A 16,801-nucleotide genomic window follows, 5' to 3' on the forward strand; every position below is an offset into this window, starting at 1 on the left:
CTGAGAGAAGAGCTTCTAAATCAATCAGTATCCATGGACAACCCTAAAGTCATCCTGAGACAGCACCATCTTCTTTTAATTCATAAAGGTTTCATCTATGTGTTTGGCTTTATGCCTTCAAATTTGTAGCTGCCATACCCTATTGACTAGTTTTCACTGAAAGTCCAAACTGCTGATCATGTAGTATTTTTGCTGTGAATGTCCTAGCTATTGATTATATTGTATTCACTCGCGTTATGTAATCCACCTTGGATCACAGCGAGAAAGGCGGACTATAAAGTAACAACAACCATGAAATGCACAACAGATGAGAACTTTAATCAATCATTTAGATTAAATAAAACATTCAGATTGTTTTGAGAACATCCCCATAATTTAGATTTTTAAAAAAGAAAAATTGTGATATATAGAAAAAGTGAGAGGAGACCCATATTCCCCCTTCTGTTACGCACAGGAGGGAACTCCTCTTCTAGTTTGGTGTAGTGGTTAAGAGCGCGGGAATCTAATCTAGAGAGCCAGGTTTGATTCCCCACTCCTCCACTTGAAGCCAGCTGGGTGACCTTGGGCTAATAACAGCTCTCTGGAGCTCTCTCAGCCTCACCCACCTCACAGGGTGTTTGTTGTTATGGGGATAATAATGACATACTTTGTAAACCACTCTGAGTGGGCATTAAATTGTCCTGAAGGGCGGTATATAAATCAAATGTAATTATTATGCTATTAAGATGGCACCTACCACAATACATGCATGTAGTATCTAAAAACTAAGTGTGTCTTTTCCAAAAGGGTTGTTTTAGTCCTATGCAAATATACGCAGATTTCATCAGTTTAAATTCATAATTCCTCAAGCCATTTTCAGAATAGATTTTAAGCATGTGCAAATATATGCAGCTTGCACAAAGTCTCATAACATTTATTTATCAAGACTTCTTCCACACAGTCCTAGGATTGGAGGCCTTTATTACATTCGTTATCTCAGAAACAGTGACGATGGCATCAGTAGTTAGAAAACATTTACTAGCTTTAAGCTGCACCATTAACAAGGGAAAGGAAATACAGCCACCTCTAAACAGAAATGATGTTCAGCATAAGGATATGAAACAGAATACAAATAAAAAATAGGAGGAGCAATGTAAAACACATGGAAACTGGATTCGGTGTGTTATGTAGATACTCTCTCAGCTTGTAAAGGCAGTCCCATCAGCAGAGGCATCAAAAGGCTTACTGGTACCACCGTATCACATTTTGTTATGGAAGTGTGAAATCAATTACATAATGGTAATCCCTCCCAATAATAGTAAAATATGTGCATAGCAGGAGAAATACCCTCCCCAGATTCACAGGAAAATTGGTTTGTAAACAAAGCCATGACCACCACCTCCAAAAACCCATGAGGTAGCTAATTTTACAGATTTTTAAGAAGCTCACTTTTAGCATTAATACAACTAAGGGGCAGCAGTGAAAACCTTTGAGTACAGGAGTAATTGTTGAGATCATTCCCTGGGCCAAAGACATAATGAGGGAGGGAGCATATTACTACAGGACCAAAGATTCTTTAGTGTACTCCTTGGCTCTTAGACCCATTGTGGCAACTGAAGAGCTACCACTGCAAACTGTTTGCTAGAGCAGGGTCTTCTCATCTCATGTGAGTGGCACAGACTGCAACTGTTCCCAATGATGGCTCTTAAGAGATGAAAATAATGGAAAAGAGCAGAAATTGGCTAGGGTCATGCTGTTGTCACATCGATTAACTTACATCCTGAATGGCCACGTTGTTTCACTTTCCCACAAAGAACCAGGAGGAGAGTTGTTGCCCAGAGAAAGAGGCATTATGAAAAGTGTAGATGACACTGTTGTTGGCCACATTAAAAAATTTTACTGAGTTATGCTTATAGTTCAGGGACACACGGATGGTTGTTGCATTACAAGGGCCAATGCAATATGCACGCACCCAACTGCTGGACCAGGGACATGGTACCTGATAAGTTCCAGAAGAGGAGAATGCATACCAGTTGTTAGTTGTCTTCCCCACCGCCCAAATTCCCTGCTCGGGGGTCAAACAAGATACATTTCTCCCCCGAAAACATTCTAGGGCTACCCCTATAGCCCAGAACTTTTCATCCTTTATATTCATTACCCAGGAACAGCTGCCCAAATTTATTCTCTCATCTCCCATAACATAGGACCAACAAGAAAATTGGTCGAGACTTTGGTAGAAATTATTAAACATGGAACGCTGTGTAGCATATCCAAGTGAGTTCGGCTTGGTCGGACAATCTGTTGATAGAACTAGTGTGGGAATTGTACAGTCTCCATTGGCAGTGAAATTTTCTGCAAAAAAGAAGGGCCAACATGTTAAAAAAAAATTGAGAGCACCAAAGGCAGAATCTGCCTCAAGCTGTTTCCAAGATTTATGCAGTGTGAGACGGTGGCATGAGAAGGATTCAGGAGAACACAGTATAATATTGGAAAGTTGCCCCTCGCCCGTTTTGCCACAACTCTTGGGATCAGAACTGATCAGAACCACCAAATAAGGCTGAAGAGCTGCCTTAAGGCAGTTATCGAAACAAGGCTGGGGCAGTGGTTGCCTCGTAGGGGTAGTGCCTTGTCTACCATCCCTTTATGATACCAGGCCTGCACAACTCTTCTCCTTTTAGCCACACAAAGTACTTCATGTCCTGCCATAAAGACTTCTACTGCCAAAGGTTTCCCCTGATTCAGGAACCTCTCAGGAACTCTTGCTAGCTTCTATTGACCAGAAGTTTATATGAAAAGTTACTGGGAAAGAGGCGGGTTAAATCCCAGACATCTACCTTAGGAATTCCAGTATCTTTGACTAACATAGACATTATGTATTATGAATAGCATGTCAGCTAATTAAATTTGTACTTGATTGATCCTTGACTTTTAAAATGACTGATCAAGTATATTAAAATACATCTAAATTAAATCAATCTCATGTAGGTGTCTTCTGACAATGTTTAATTAAAAGAAATAACCATCTTTCAATATTTTGCATTAATTCCTTGTCCCTGTCACCTCCCAGAACCAGAACAGGCCCAAGTAATATATTGTCATTAAATATCAGCCCGGCAGATAGAAATGTACCAGTTGCAATGATAATTAGCCTCTTCCTTCCCGAATCAATCACTCTTAAGGTTCATTGAATGGATCAAAAGCACTGACTTCATTGATTCAATGCTGAAATCCAAAAGTACAAGCCATCCTTCACAAGGGCTAGGACAGATATGCTCCAAACTATTCAAAAACTAAACTGAATCCACAATCTGGTGCACAGCCAAACCACCACCCCTAAAATCCACCTGAAATCAGCAGGGCCTATCCCAACAGTGGAAGAGATTACAGCCAAAGAAACACACAACTACAAGCCACCTTCCCCATAACTCTTCTCATACCCTAACTTCTTTACAGAGAAACGTGGACAATTCTTTTTCTATCTTCCCGTAACTACATCTTTCAGCTGCTCAGGTTCAAATCAAAAGAGAGAGCAAGGGTACTGAAATACAGCTCTAGCCATCTTCAGCTTTCAGACGGGCACATGCTTGCAGTGGAGACGAGGGAAGCAAGTGCCAACAGCACATTCCTCTGGCTCACATTGTAACATGCTGCCTGTCTGCCCGTTTTCCTGAGGAATTCTCTCTGATATTTTTCATACTAGTCAATTAACCAGGACCATTTTCATATTGCTTGTCAGCCACGGAACATCTCGCTGAGCTTGTGGAACAACAGTGTCTTCCTGGCGCAATTTCGTGCAAGAACAGCACTGTTGTTCCAGGAGCTTGGCACGATGTTCCGTGGCTGGCAAGCAGTGTGAAAACGGCCCAAGTATTGTTATCATAACAAAATTTAAACTTTGACCTATTCTATGAACACAGACTTCTGGGGAAATGATTTTTAGAATGAATTCCCCAACAGTTGAATCTATTAGAATATTCTCTGCCAATCTTGCTCAGTAAATTTTTCTCTCCACATCTGAGCATTTACCTTTCTTTGCCTGAGGCCCAGCAAGCACAGTGTCTGGAGAAGAAAATAAGAAAGGCATATTAAAACACATAGGGTTTCCAAAGAATCACTTAAGACATTTTGGAATGCTTAGAACTATGCTAGTTTTATAGTAGGTCAAGGTAAAGGCGACCCATGGGGGACGCCTCATCATGACGTTTTCTTGGCAGACTTTTTACGGGGTGGTTTGCCATGGCCTTCCCCAGTCATCTACACTTTACCCCCAGGAAACTGGGTACTCATTTTACCGACCTCGGAAGGATGGAAGGCTGAGTCAACCTTGAGCCAGCTACCTGAACCCAGCTTCCGCCACAATCAAACTCAGGTCGTGAGCAGAGCTTGGGCTGCAGTACTGCCGCTTACAACTCTGTGCCACAGGGCTCTTAGTTTTATAGTACTATCGTTAAATTAATGGAACATTTTAAGATCCTTAAATTAACTGCAGTGTTTCAGGGGAAGGTGTGATTTCCAGGGCACCATTACAAAGAAAGTCTAGGGTATGAACCTCCATGTGGGGGCAGTCGCATGCACGACGTAAACCACCCACCCACCCTCACTGTCAGTTGCTAGGAAGACCTGGCAACCTTGTTTAGAACCCACTTATTTGTCTTTTTGGTAGGCCATGGTATCCATAACTCTCTCCAACACTGCATTTCAAACGAATCAATTTTCTTCACTGTTCAGCTTTCACATCCATATATAGTAATAGAGAATACCATAATTTGGTTGATCTTGGTCCCAAGAAAAACATCCTTATCTTTAAGGATCTTTTCTTGTTCCTACATGCCTTTCCTCCCAAGTCTCCATCTCCTTCTGACTCTATTCCTTGGCTCAATCATCAACCACAACGGAGACTGCAACCAAGAAGTGAGGCTTTCCCAAGGCCTGCACATCACCCCAGTCGTAGGCCTAGGATCATGACACCAGTTGTCTCATGGCCAAGACGGATCTTGAGGTAACCAGACCAGAAGAGGAATGAAGAGTCGTCTATACTGGAGCTCTCTGTTTTGATTGGTGCATTTATTTGTAAACTCAACCTAGAGATCTGAAGACTGAGTGAACATGTGAATGACAACATGTCAATTGGGTTAAATCAACTACGTTTTTAAACCTATTTTTAACAGTTCACATTTGACCTCATTACCTTTGAATTCCTTCATCACAGTGCCCAGAAAAGGATTCATTGCAGAGAATTTCTCAATTTGTTGCTTTAATTCAAGAGGAAAAACTACTGAACCCTCAAATTTCTGCTTGCTACACCTAAGGAAAAGCAATTGAAAGTTATTTGCTGTCTGTCCATCCATTAGTTGTCATTCAATGGAGAATATGAAGGTGAAAGGTGGGAACAGAAAGGAGCCCTAGAGCTTGGGCTAAGTAAAGCAGACAAGGAAACATACTAAGAGGCAAAAAACAAACCAGGGCTGAAATTTTTATTCAGTTTGAAACTTATTTACCTGCTACAAGTCCCACTACCCCTTATACATGCAGATCAAAGATCAGGTCTCCATCAGTAGAAAAGAGCACGAGTCCAGTAGCACCTATAAGACTAACAAAATTTGTGGTAGCGTATGAGCTTTTGTGACCCACAGCTCACAAATTTTATTACTCTTATAGGTGCTACTGGACTCTTGTTCTTTTCTACTTGATCCAGGCCCCCATCGTTCAGTAAACTCTCATTAGCTTGGTTTGGAATGGGCTTCATTCAAACCAGTTATTCTGCCACATTTTGTGACCTTGTTTCCAGTTTCACATCCCACTGCATTCCCCAGTGTTGAGTGTCATGGGATTCAGGGTCAAGCTACAAGTGACGAATGATCCCCCCCTCCCCTGTCCCATCAAGACTGGCCAGTATTTACTACGCTGCACCTGGTCCAGCTCCAAACTAGCTACACTAGCCAAGCCAAGAAGCAGGTAGAAGATCTCTTTCCCTCCACCTAGTGCCCAGAGCCATTGAAGCTGTTTTGCTAGCATCTGAAATACTCTGCCTTGATACAATTTGGGGAATGCAGCCTCAAAGAGGATAAAAATGTTGGGCATTGTAAGGACTACATTCCCTAGGGTGACTAGGAAAAAAGTGTGGAGGAGAGATACCTTCTGTCCTGTTCACAGAGTTGTCAACCACCAGATAGGGATTGGAGTTCTCCCAGAATTCCAACTGATCTCTAGACTACAGGGAACAACTCCCCAGGAGGAAATGGCAGCATTGGAGGGTGGACAGAATAGCATCACATTACGCTGAGTCCCCACCACCACTCCCTAACTCTGCCCCTTCCCCCAAGCACTGCCCCCAAATCTCCAAGAGTTGGCCAAGCCACCCATAGCAACCCTACATGTGCAACCTTTGGCAGGCTGGTTTCTTTCTGGACTCATTGCTGCTCTGAACTCCAAGACAACACAAAGTAATTGTGGCCAAGTTTTCTTGGTCTCTTAGTTATTGCTATAGTTTCCCTGGCCTTGGAGAGGCAAGTCATTCACAAGTAGCCCACCCTTCCCAAGTTAACAAAGCCACATACCTTTGTAAAATGCCTCTGATGTCCTAGAGGGGAGAGAGAGAAATAGAGTTGAAGTATATACCAATGCCCTCCTTTGATAATACTCAGCAGGGATATACTTTGGCTACATTCCCCAGCTAGTATAAATTGATATTGCTTCACTAATCTTAATGAAGTTTGAATATTTCATGTCACTTGGGAATCTGGTCCATGTTTATTGAATATATCCTTTATTTGAGTTATACATTCCATACTAGAGGTGTGCCCCCTTGTTCCACTTGCCAGCCCTGTAGCTTGCTGCATTTATGATATTTAACTGTAGTTTAACTACTGAATGAGCACTTCTCCCTCCTGTCAAGAGCTGCAGCAATACCCGATGAGGCAACAGCAAGAGCAACCATCCCTTTTTTTGCAAATTGTAGTCAGAATTTGATTTATAACAAACATCATACCCTGCCTTTCTCCCCAAAGGGGACCTAAAGTGTTTTACATTGTTCTCCTTTTCACCATTTTATTGTCACAGGAGGATGTGTGTTACTTGGCTGAAAGGGCGTGACTGGCCCATGGCCACCCAGCAAGCAACCATGGCTGACTGGAGATTTGAGCCTAGGTCTCTTCGATCCTAGTCAGACACACTAGCCACTACACAACACTGCCTCTGATAGCTCAGGGAAGTTCTTACCACTCCCCTACTTTGGTGGTAAGAGAGGATATTTCCCACCCTCCCCTTCTGTGCTGCCTGCTCTTCTCTGCTCATTGTGAGAAAACCTTTGCTTCATTTGCAAAAAGCAGGAGGTGTTGTAGAGCTAATCTGTGCCAGGACGGTCCAATTCCCTTCATTATTGGCACTGCAAGTCTCATCATATTGAAGCAGGTGGCCAATATTGAGACTCTTTTTATTATTGTAGATTCCTGCAGTGGTTTTATGCTGCCAACCACTTTTTGAAACATTTGTGCTATCTAGATGCTTAGTCTTTTTATGTATTGCCATCTTCTATTTTGCTTTTAGTAGTGCTAATATTTTAATGTCAAGGGGATACTTGTTGTCACTTTATGGCTGGAATTTGTTAGCAGCTACAGGAGCTTGGTGGAAGAGAGTGAGAGATATCAATGCACTTAAATGAACAAACTTAGCATTAATGTCCAGTTACAGAAATATTCTACCACAATCAAAACCAATACAGTTATTCAAGAAAATGTAGTAAAGAGACTAACCAAAGTTATTTCCAGAAGCTCCTGAAATCTCATTAAATACTGCAAAGTTTACACAGTCTTTTTTTCAAGAGAATGTCAACCACAAGTTGACAAAACCTGGTTTTTCTTATATGTGCCTGCCAATCAGAAATGAACATAAAAGAGATTCTCCATGCATCTGATGAAACAAGGTCTCACTCGCAAAAGCTTATACTGAAATGATTTTTTTAAAGGTACCACAAGGCTTCTGTTGATTACTGAAATGGACTCATGTGCTTTGGAATTATAGCCATGGAAAAGGACTTGTTACTTTCAGTAGAAGGTCATTCCAAGGGAAACATCATAATGGTGAGATGTAGCATTTTCTGTAGCAGCCCAGAATGCAAACTACTCGGCCATCACCCTTATCTTCCTTGCCCTATGCAGATAAACAAGGGAAAGGGAAGGTCTGGCATTTTCTAAGGAGTACAGGAACTCATCCGCTACATTTGACAAGAAAGATGGTCAGAGGGCAAGCAGGAGGGTGCCAAAATGCAGCAACGGATCTAAAACTTGGGCTCTTATTCATTCCCACCCAAGAATGCACAAACCAAGCCAGAACGCTTTAAATAGCAATTATGTATTTATACTAATATAAGCATAACCATTATATTACAGAGATTAATGTAACGCTCTAGTCTGCTTAAGGAATGCCAGGGATTCTTCAGTTCCTGGAGACCTTAGCTTTAAAAGATTACTGAGTTTAGCCTTTTATAATATCATGATCCCTCCTCCTTCTATGCCCTTCAAAGGACTCATTGGCCAACAGAATGCACTGGTGGGTCAAGGAAGAACAAGCCTTCCCTAAAGGACAGCCTGGACTGTTCCAGGTAACACCCACCTGCAGGAATTCACTTGCTGGCTGCTTCTGTTTCTCCTCCATTTCCTTGATAAGTAAATCTACAGCAGCAATTTCCTTGCAAAGATTGGCAATGTGGGCATCCCTCCTGTCTTTAACCTGCTCATCCAGAGCTTTTAGTTCAGCCTGCAGCCGGTTCTCTTGTGCTTCCAGAAACTGGTGCAGTTGTTTAAACTCAGCCGTAATTTTCTGCCTCTCTTTCTCTGTCTGCTCCTGCAAAGAGAAAGTGAGTGGGTAGGGGAGGGAGGCAGGCACATCCACAACCAGCAACAAGTGACCAGTGGTTAGTAGATTAAGTTTCCTTACAGCAGATTACTAAATTCCTCTAACTGTGAAATCTTGAACAAAAAGAGCCCCCGTCTTCATTCCCCACACTGCCTACTTTATTCTTTGGAGGCCAGATATCCTGAAAAGTACAGGATTGTTCATCTTATAGGGGAAAAGGCAGCCCACTTATGATCTCTGCTGCACAACTCTCTGCTCCTTGAGACCATTGCTCTGCTGCCAACACACAGAGCAATAGACCCTGCAGTAGATGATGGAATTAGGAATGAACTGATATGGACATTGCCAAGCCTCCGAACACAACCTCAGAGATGTTTCTGGGGTGGAGCCAGGGGCTGGCTGTGTCTAGCCCAAAAGTGACATCAATTCTGGATGATGCTGTTGGAACCCCCCCACACCTCTAGCGATTGGAAGGATTCTTAGAATGTAAGCCAAACATATCCAGGTTGGATGCCATTCCCCTCTCCTTTTTCGTACACCGGGAACAGCAGCAGCGATATGGGAGGGTGGTAGCAAGGAAGCACCCACCTGAATCAGGCACTTGAAAAGCCTAGATAAAACACAAATACAGGTCACTTTTCCTGCATAATTTTCAATCGATCCACAAAACCTGGCACAAATGCATCACATGGTATGCTTCAACTGGCTGCATTCCCCTCTTCTAAGCAGTCCCATTAGACCCCGGGAACTATTCATAGCAGGGGATTGTCAGCCTTGCGTGCACTTACCTTCACATGGATCAAGAGACTGCAATGGGTAGGGGGTGGGAAACTGCCCTCTCCTCCTATCAGCACAGTTTAGCTGGTGGAAGAGGCAGGAAGGGTGGTTTCATCACCTTTGCTAAAGCAGCTTTATGACCAATGCAATTTTTAGGCCATGCAGGTCCCGTGTCACTGGAAATCAAATTTTCCAGGGTCAGCTGGGAATGCTGGGATGTAGAAAGGCAAGTAGTGAAGATCCACAGCCATTATTGTCTTCCTATGACAGATCACAAGATCTAACCCAGTGTACAGATTTTCTTAATGGGCAACAGAGTGTACTTACACACCATATGACCCATCAGCTTTCAGGATGGCAAGGGCTCCAAAAACAGGGAAGAATATATGTATCTGCCTTATCTTGAGTCAAACCACTGGTCTAACTCAGTATTGTCTGCTCTGATTGCCAGCAAATCTCTGTAGCCCCACACAGATTGTCTTCTCCAGGTCTGGGAATGTCAAGAGGCTGAATCCGTAACCAGGGCTTTTTTTCTGGGAAAAGGGGTGGTGGAACTCAGTGGTGGAACTCAGGACCACACAATGACGTCACTTTGGGTCAGCTGGAACAAGGGGGGAGGTTTTTAAAGTTTAGATCACCCTCAGCGAAAATGGTCATATGGCTGGTGGCCCTGCCCCTGATCTCCAGACAGAGGGGAGTTTAGATTGCCCTCCGCACCAGCGGCACAGAGGGCAATCTAAACTCCCCTCTGTCTGACAATCAGGGGGCGGGGCCACCGGCCATGTGACCATTTTCAAGAGGTGCCAGAACTCCATTCCACTGCATTCCAGCTGAAAAAAAGCCCTGTCCGTAACCCTCTGGAAAGAAAATTAGCTCTGTTGCAGAACTCTGGCAAGCCTCCCTAGTAGAACACTGGCAGTATATTTATTTATTTAGCATATTTCTATGCAGCCTTTCCAAGTCCAGCTAAAAGCAGCTTACAATTTTTTAAAAAATCAATTAATGTAACTTAGGGTAAAGGTAAAGCTGTGCAAACACCAAGTCATTACTGACCCATGGGGGGATGTCGCATCATGACGTTTTCTTGGCAGACTTTTGTTACAGGGTGGTTTGCCATTGCCTTCCCCAGTCATCTACACTTTACCCCCAGGAAACTGGGTAATTTTACCAACCTCAGAAGGATGGAAGACTGAGTCAACCTTGAGCCGGCTACCTGAACCCGGCTTCCACCAGGATCGAACTCAGGTCATGAGCAGAGCTTGCACTGCAGTTCTGCAGCATACCACTCTGCGCTACGGGGCCTGTTAATGTAACTTATACTCTGTAAATATGTCAGGACCCAACGCAGACATATAAAAATTATTTTAAAAATACCTACCAGAAGAGTGTGGCCTTCAGTCTCCCCATTCTGTTGAAAACACAGAATTGCTTCTTTTTCTTTCTTCAGAAACTCTAAATAGTCCTGAACTTTACCCTGTAAAGACAACTGGGTTGGTATGGCTGCACAAATACACAGTAAAAAACAGCCGGCTTAAAGTTCCAAGAACATAGGTGATTTGATGGTGTATGTGGGGCAGAGGGTCAGAAGGTCTTGGCTAACTGTCTGAAGCCATTCTCCCAGTTTAATTCCACAATGAGTATTCATCATTTTTCCTGTACTATGGCTCTCTTACAGTCTGAACCACCTGGGCATCAAAACAGGGCTTTTTTTCAGCTGGAACACAGTGGAACGGAGTTCCGGAACCTCTTGAAAATGGTCACATGGCCGGTGGCCCCGCCCCCTGATCTCCAGACAGAGGGGAGTTTAGATTGCCCTCCATGCCACTCAAAGATGCGGAGAGCAATCTAAACTCCCCTCTGTCTGGAGATCAGGGGCAAGGCCACTGGCTATGTGACCATTTTTGCTGAGGGCAACCCATTAAGTTCCACTACCTCTTTTCCCAGAAAAAAAGCCCTGCATCAATATATAGGGAAGTGTTGTCTGTTTATATAGCACTATACTTAGCCCTGCGGTCACACCTTTTAAAATGTCTGGGACAGTGCACATGGAGAGAAGAAAAGGAAGTAAGATAGCTTTGGTTCAGGTTAGCTCAGACATGCCCTGTGGTCCATTTATCATGATCAAACTGGGTGGCTCTTCTTCCACAGAAAGTCAGTGGAATAAAATAATGGATCCAGGGACAAATCAGGATGTTCGATGTATTGTCGAAGGCTTTCACGGCCAGAGAACGATGGTTGTTGGGGGTTTTCCGGGCTGTATTGCCGTGGTCTTGGCATTGTAGTTCCTGACGTTTCGCCAGCAGCTGTGGCTGGCATCTTCAGAGGTGTAGCACCAAAAGACAGAGATCTCTCAGTGTCACAGTGTGGAAAAGATGTAGGTCATTTGTATCTACTCAGGAGGGGTGGGGTTGAGCTGAGTCATTCTGTAAGAGTTTCCCAGGGTCTAGAATCAGCACCCCACAAACCCAGTGTATGGTTCCGGTTTGTGGATGATACATTCATCATTTGGAGCCATGGGGAGGAAGAATTGAGGGAGTTTTTGAATCATCTCAACAACATCCACCTGAACATACAATTCACAATGGAGAAAGAAAGTGAGGGAAAACTCTCATTCCTGGATACCTTGGTTATCCGCAAAGCAAACTTTCAGTTAGGTCACAAGGTCTACAGGAAACCAACTCACACTGATCGGTACTTACACAAAAACTCCAATCACCACCCCCGACAGAAAAGAGGCATAATGAAAACAATAGTGGATCGTGCAAGACGGATATGTGAGCCGCGCTTTCTCAATGAGGAAATTAATCATCTAAACCACGCACTTCAGGCAAATGGCTACTCCAGAAATGAAATCCGAAGAGCAATCAAACCCAGGATGAATCAAACAACCAAGGAAAAACAGTCACCTACAGGAAAAGTGTTTTTGCCATATATCAAAGGAATTACTGATCAGATGGGAAAGCTTATGGAAAAGCATAACCTTCAAGCAGTATTCAGACCCACCTGAAAAATACAACAGATGCTACGATCAGCAAAAGACAGCAGAGACCCCCTCACCTCTGCAGGAGTATACCGTATACCCTGCAGCTGTGGACAAGTTTACATTGGGACCACAAAGCGTAGCATCCAGACAAGAATAAAAGAACATGAAAAACACTGCAGACTTGGACAGCCTGAAAAATCAGCAGTGGCTGAACATAGCCTAACTCAAACAGGGCACAGTATCTTATTCCAGGACACCAAAATACTGGACAACACTTCCAACTACTTTGTCAGACTGCACAGGGAAGCCATTGAAATTCACAAGCATAAGCAAAACTTCAACAGGAAAGAAGAAACCTTAAGAATGAACAGAGCATGGGCTCCAGTTCTGAAAAACACCAGGCCAACAAAACACTCCACACCCGACAATAGCCCTGCAGAGAAGATTAGCACATCAAGCACCAATCCATATGCAAAAGAACCTCCTCAGGATACAGTGAAGCCTCCCGCCATTAGCATTCCACACCCTGGGAAACTCTTACAGAATGACTCAGCTCAACCCCACCCCTCCTGAGTAGATACAAATGACCTACATCTTTTCCACACTGTGACACTGAGAGATCTCTGTCTTTTGGTGCTACACCTCTGAAGATGCCAGCCACAGCTGCTGGCGAAACGTCAGGAACTACAATGCCAAGACCACGGCAATACAGCCCGGAAAACCCCCAACAACCAAATCAGGATGTGTTTCACTAATGGTTTCTTTTGTTTGTTCATATAATTGTACTTTGGTAGTTTTGCAAGCCGCTTTAAAACCCCAGTGGGAAGAAAAGCAAGTTAAAATGCCTAAATAAAACAAACAAATAGCCATCGTTTTCTTTGCTGATGATCATGAATTTGGGGGCAGCTTGTTTAAAAATTGTATATAGCAGTGCCATTGGTCCGACCTTTTGGTTTATCTGTTTAACATGCACGAGAAAATTTTATAGCAATGAATCTATAAAGAACTCTATAAGAAGTAGCCAAAATGAATCCCCTTATCCCTCCTCACTACGGATTCCTACCTTATACTCTTCTAAGGCCTCCTCCTTAGGAATCACCTGATGCCCCCTGTGCTCTTTTGATTTGTCACACACTACACAGATGGGGGTTTTATCATCTTGACAGAAGAGTTTCAGAGGTTCCTGGTGCCGTTCACAAACTTTCCCCAGTGCTTCTTCCCCTTTGATTTTATGAAGGCTGAATTTCTTGGCGATTTCGACAATGCTTGCCAGTTGAGGGTTTGGCGTGAATTTCTTCTGCTGAACAGTTACTCTGCATTGAGGACAGGAAGCGTCCGGGCCAGACTTCCCACAGTACTCAGGCAGGCAGGCAGGCTTGGCAAAAAAAATGCCCGCAGTCTATGATCACTGGATCTTTGAAATATTCCAGGCAGATGGAACAAGTCGTTTCCTCACAGAGCCCCAGGACTGAACTCTCGTCTGCCATGGCTTGCGTCTCCGTGAACTGTAATAAACGCCTTAGTTTCGTTTCTCTTGTCTCAGGCACTGACTGGGCGTTTCCTGCAGAAATGTGATTCTCAATGTGGCTTAAAACTACAGTGATTTCAAACCATTCCGAACAGGAAAAAAAGTGATTCAAAAAAAAAAAAAAAGCACAGATACAAGAATTAAATTAAGCCTTATTTAGAAGAAAAGGTCTAGATTTAACCAACCTGTATTAACCCTTTCCTATCCTTCCCACAATTAATTTAAATGCCAGTGACATCTGGTTGTTAGTTAAGTCCTAAAATCCCAATAACAAACCACATCTAACTGTGAGTCTTTCAACACGAGACATCTTCACTCTATTTACAAGTGAAAGCCAGCTTGAAACTAGATTTTCTGCCTCCTGAGTGAATTTCCTAGGTGGATTGTTATGACAAAACGTCAACAAAAGGTTTAAATGTGATATTTTACCATCTCCAGTACTAAATATCACACATAAAATTATACAAAACTTTTGTGATTGAAGTGAGATCCCCCCCCCCTTTTTTAATGTGGAATTATGCTGAAGTCTGTGGCCTAAAGAGCTGTATCAGGAAAGGAAATTATACAAAACAATACTGGGAGAAAATTAATAAAGGCTACACTAAATTAACAACAACACCCAGTACCTCCAGCCTGTCCTAGCTCTAGGCTGTAACCATTCATACTGAAAACAAGAGAGATCTTGTTTTTGAATGTCCCCTGAGTGTTGGTAAGGGTGGTCATGTCTTAGGTGCTTGAATTCTCATGTACAACAAACTATTTCTCTTTGGAGCCTTTCAAACTGTAGAATTCATTACTGCATTTCACAACAGGTTAAGAGAACTGCTGCAGAGTGATCTAAAAAACAGCCTTAGTAGTGCTTCCCCATACAAGTTTACACTTAATCCCTTTCTGCAAATAGAAAGAGTTCTGATGTAGCAAGAGAGAATCTCACCTCCTTGGCTCTTCAGTCCTGCTGTTTCCACAATTTTCCTTGGGATTGCCCTGCTATCAGGTTTCTGGGGCCTAGCTCCTTCCCTGGCTATCTAGCCACTCCTCCGTCAGCAGCTTTCTCCGTGCCAAGACTTCTTGTAAATCCTAGAAGAACTCCCTGGAGAAGAGTCTGTGGTTTCAGCGCTGCTTTGGTTAGTCCTGGGACTTTCTCTTAGACTAGCAGCTTTTAGAAAGACTTAGTTCTGTTTTCTTTCCCTAAAGACCTCTCTTATATTAACTCCCTTCAGGTGCCTCAACTAGGTCTACTAGCTAGGACTGAAAACGCTAGTTTTTGATTAGCTATCTAGTGCAGTTGGCAAGGAACCAATCGGGTTCCTTCCTATACTGTCCCTCCCTTTTGTTTGTTTGCTTAACTCTATAATTCTTGAAAATTTTGTTTAGCTACCCAGCACATATGCAATTTCACACATGTCTATTTATAAATACATACACAGGTTTTAAAAGAATATTTTTAACAGATTCTTTTTTAAAAAAGAAAAGAAAGAACTTCCACATCAGGAAGAGATACTGCATTACAGCTTTTTCTTGGAAGTGCTAGCTTAGTACAATGCTAGACACTTCTTTGAGTGGTGTGGCATCAAATTGCAAAATGCAACCCCCCTCCCCAGTCTTGCAGTCGGAAATAGTAGAGTTGACAGGAATTCTACTCTACAGCCCCCCAAGACAGCACAATTGATTACCTTACCATGCAACAATTGAGAATGATTCTCAGTCCAAAATGTATGTGCTGGATTTTGGTTTTTAGGAGACAAGTAAACTAAAATCTTTCGTGCCACTTAAATCACTTTTGAGCCCCTTCCTTCCTATTGATGGAAATGTGAAAAATAGTGTTCCTGACATGTAAATGGATCCTTCTTGCTGTCACTTTAATATCAGTTTGATCTACACCAAATAAATGTGATTTACCTCCATGCCATAAAAGGCTTCAGCTTCCCATTTAATTTAATTTAATGTATTGAATTTCTAACTTGCCCGCCCCACAATGGGCTTAGGGCCGGTAACAACATTGATAAAATACAATAACAGTAAATACAGTATAAGATTAATAATGCAATACAAAATATAGACTACAATTTAAAACCATATCCAACCACAGAGAAGATATTAAAGAGCCAGTACACCTCTATTAAGATAATTAAAAGCTAATACAGCCTCTATACAAAAGAAAGATTTTTTTTCTCCTGGTAAGTTGGCAACCCTAGTGAAACACAGAAAGGCCTTTTTATAAACATTTGAATTGTATTTTTGATGCAAAAAGTTTGATTTACCCTTCCTATACTTGACAGTGTTTGTTTGATTTCAGTCTAACGTTTGTTTCAAAAAGAAAACTCTGGCACTAAGAGATTCCCACCCCGCAAGGGTGAGCATTTGAGCATGCCTTCCCAATTCTGCACCACCACCCTCTCAGGTCTACCTGTGGTGCATGGGTTCTCTTTCTGTGGAGCTGAACCCTGCCAGGGACAGAAAGGAACACACACACCAAGGACCCAAGACAGGCAGTAACAACATAAAATCAATGTAAAAATAACTTGATAAAACAATAAAATTAAAACCACAAATACGTTTTAAAAAATTTTTAAAAAATCAATCACCTTATCTCTCCTCACCCTGAATCTTCTCCCTTCTTACGGAATTCTATCGCCCAGCTTTAAATCATAGCCATATAAGAACCCACCCAGAACTTCTTA

General features: G+C 42.6%; 1 pseudogene; it reads right to left on the bottom strand.

Annotated features, from left to right (window-relative positions):
* Nucleotides 1-935: 935 nt before the first annotated feature.
* LOC129328868 (zinc finger protein RFP-like) lies at nucleotides 936-15,348 on the bottom strand (annotated as a pseudogene).
* Between the last annotated feature and the right edge of the window lie 1,453 nt (nucleotides 15,349-16,801).

Source organism: Eublepharis macularius, chromosome 4, assembly GCF_028583425.1.
Source record: "Eublepharis macularius isolate TG4126 chromosome 4, MPM_Emac_v1.0, whole genome shotgun sequence".
NCBI lineage: Eukaryota > Metazoa > Chordata > Lepidosauria > Squamata > Eublepharidae > Eublepharis > Eublepharis macularius.